This window comes from Piliocolobus tephrosceles, chromosome 11 (genome assembly GCF_002776525.5).
Source record: "Piliocolobus tephrosceles isolate RC106 chromosome 11, ASM277652v3, whole genome shotgun sequence".
NCBI lineage: Eukaryota > Metazoa > Chordata > Mammalia > Primates > Cercopithecidae > Piliocolobus > Piliocolobus tephrosceles.
The window spans coordinates 125,673,419-125,676,967 of NC_045444.1; positions in this window are offsets into that span (position 1 = coordinate 125,673,419).

A 3,549-nucleotide genomic window follows, 5' to 3' on the forward strand; every position below is an offset into this window, starting at 1 on the left:
TCGCCTGGAGCCGTGTGCAGGCTTGTGCACCATGAGGCCCCTCTTCTCCCCCCCAGAGGGGGAGAAGCCCCTCCTGGGCATAGTGGTCCCTGCCCTGTCCCAGCAAGCTGGACACTTCAGGACCCTGCATGGGATCCTGGTTCCCCTGTCCACCCTCCGCCCAGCTCAACAGACTCTGCCCCCAAGTGTGCAGGACCCCACCTCGTGCGTTCTCCTTAGACCTGGGCCCCTGTCCCTCCCGGCCCACGTTGTATGTTCTCCTTAGACCGGAGCCCCTGTCCCTCCCAGTAGGTGCCCCTGTGTGTTGGTTGCAGGAATGGAGGATGCATGAGGTTAGAGAGGTTTTCAGAACATGTAGCCTTCTGTGATGACATTAACTTGATTTCTGTCTTTCACTACGAGGTTGCCCCAGGCTTTTCCTGCCTCTAGTCTTCCCTTTTTGAAAGAATCCTCAAAAGTACATGTGTTAAAGCTTCTCAAAGCTCCCACATGATCTTGAGCATCGGATGAACATGAATGGTGGTCAGATCCACAATGGAACTAGTCTACCTCCTCCATGGAACCCCTGCCTCTGCAGAGAAGCCAGAGCCCTCCTGCGTCCACAATGGAGCCTGCCTGCCTGCACCATGGCCCCCATCTGCAAGACTCGGCTTCTGGCCTCTCTCCTCTTGACCCTAGGCTCTGGACTTGGGGGACACCCTGAGCCTACTAACATCAGGGTACAGGGACAAATCTCAGTGGACCTGACCAGGAGGTTTCTACTGAGAAAGAAATGTGGAGATGGGCGAGGTCAGCTTATCTTTGCAGAAGGCTGTATGGGGCCACCAAACCCTCCTCGAAGGTCTCAAATTCCAGCTGTTAGTTGTGGTGCCTCGCAGCTGAGCTGGGATGGCATTGATGGCCCACCAGGCTGCAGCAGCAAAGGAAGGGGCATTGCCACTGCTTCATGCTTGGCTGACCTGGCTCTGCTTACCTGGCCTCTTGCTTATGTTTTTATTTTTCCTTTTTGTTTTAATTTTAATTTTAATTTTTTTTTTTTTTTTTGAGATGGAGTCTTGCTCTGTGGCCCAGGCTGGAGTGAGGTGGCATGATCTTGGCTCACTGCAACCTCTGCCTTCCAGATTCAAGCAATTCTCCTTCCTCACCTTCCCAAATACAAGTGTGAGCCATCACACTCAGCTAACTTTTGTATTTTTAGTAGAGACGAGGTTTCACTATGTTGGCCAGGCTGGTCTCAAACTCCTGACCTCGGGTGATCTGCCTGCCTCAGCCTCCCAAAGTGCTGGGATCACAGGTGTGTGAGCCAGTGCGCCTGGCCCCCTTGCTTGTTTTGAATGGCGTAGTCTTGTGTGTTCTCTTGTTCAGAGTGGGAAATCAGACAATGGGTCAGAGATGAACAAGGAGTAGGCACTGGAAGGACCACAAGAGAAGTATTTGACTCAAAGCCCCAAGTGATGACATCATCATCATCACCACCGTTATTATCACTACACCTGCCGAGGGTGTTCTGTGTGCCAGATGTTATTTTAATTGCATAAGGCACCATCTCCTCTAATCTAACAGCACCTAAGGTGGCGAGTTTTGTAATCATGCCCATTCTGCAGATGCAGGAACCAACACTCAGACAGTCGGGTGACGTGTCCAGGATTAAACAGATGATGAGGGGTGGAGTCAGAATTGGAAACTAGGCAGGATGATTCTGGAGCCTGTGGCCTGCCATGCTGGGGCAGATGAGTGGCATTTTCCAGAGCAATCAGAGCAGGCTCAGAGCAGGAGGAGCTCACGGAGCAGCCCCCACTGCCCATGGTAAGCAACTGGTGCCAGGTGACCCAGCGGCAGTGTCAGCGCCTGGCTAGTGTCTGGGCCTGCTGGGCTCCACGGAAGCCTGATGCAGAGAGACCGCCTGTCCCCAATCAACTCCCACTGCCCAGTCTCTGATTTGCTCAGAAACTTGCAGAGTCAGCAGCCATCAGCCACCAAGTTGTAATTAACTCTTCCTGGAGACATGAAAAACTCAAACTCATCCAAATGGTTACCGTTTCCTTGTTGGCTTTTAGGTCCATTGTAAACAGCCCTTCCAGAGCCTTCCAAGTCTTGGAAACCCTGGAGAGAAGCTACGGGGATCTTTGGGGAGCAGCGGGTTCCTTCGTGATGATCCTCCACTGCCTCAGGTTATCAAACAAATCCCCATCCTGAGACCAGGTTATTTTCACGTGCCGGCTCCTGTAGCCTGGGTAGGGAGACCCCCAGGCACACTTTGGGGGGTCTACCTGAAGGGTCTAGAGGGAGGACCTCTCATTCAGCAGAAGTGAGCTCAGGCCCCTCAGCAGAAGTGAGCCCAGGCCCTGCAGCCTCTCCCTGAGAATTTGGCAAGGTCCATGCAGGCTGGGTGATAGGGAGGCTGGAATTCTCTCCAAGGTCACCCAGATTTCTTTGCATAATGTTAGCTGGTGATGGAGTGGGGTCCTGAAATCCGGGGGTGCTGATGGCTTCATCCATACAATGGATCAAATGGTCCCCCTGCACCCCCATTTCTGTCTACGTCCTCATCTTCAGAACCTGTGAATGTGGTTTTCTTCGGAGAAGGATCTTTGCAGATGTAATTACATTAAGGATGTTGAGACATGGAGATCATCCTGGATTAGCCAGAGGAGCCCCAAATCCAATGAAAAGTGTCCTTGCAGAAAAGCAGAGGGAGATTTGAGAATACAGAGAAGAGAAGACACAGAAGAGGGGCCATGTGACCAGGGAGGCAGAGATCGGAGTGATGTGGGCTCAGATTCTCCCCTGGAGGCCTGGAAGGATTCTGGCCTTGTCTGCAGCTTCCAGCCTGCGGGATGGTGAGATAGTACATCCTCACTACTTTCAGCCACCAAGTTTGTGGTGATCTGTTACAGCAGCTTCAGTAAACATGTACAGCCTGCATAACTCGGTGCCTGGTAAGTAGGATTCTATGTAAATCTGTCAATGAATTCGCATTATCCTTAATTTTGGTTTTTAAATTGGAGATAACTGTGGATTCACATGCAGCTGAAGAAACGCTACAGAGTGATCAGGGTGCCTTTCACTTTGTTTCCCCAGAGGTACTGTTTTAGGTAACCACAGGAAAAAATCATAGCCACGAACTTGACCTCAGTACCATCCACACACACAGTTCGGATGTCACCAGTGTCACACGCACTCACCTGTGTGTGTGTGTTTAGTTCTGTGGCACTTTCCCCCCATGTAGGTTTGGGTGTCCAGCACCACGGCGAAGGCACAGAACTGTCCGTCTATCTGCGGGTCGCTGGTGCCATAGTGAAGGCACAGAACTGTCCGTCCATCTGTGGGTCGCTGACACCATGGTGAAGGCACAGAACTGTCCGTCCATTGCGGGTCGCTGGTGCCATGGTGAAGGCACAGAACTGTCCGTCCATCTGTGGGTCACTGGCACCATGGTGAAGGCACAGAACTGTCCGTCCATTGAGGGTCGCTGGTGCCGTAGTGAAGGCACAGAACTGTCCGTCCATCTGTGGGTCGCTGGTGCCATGGTGAAGGCACAGAACTGTC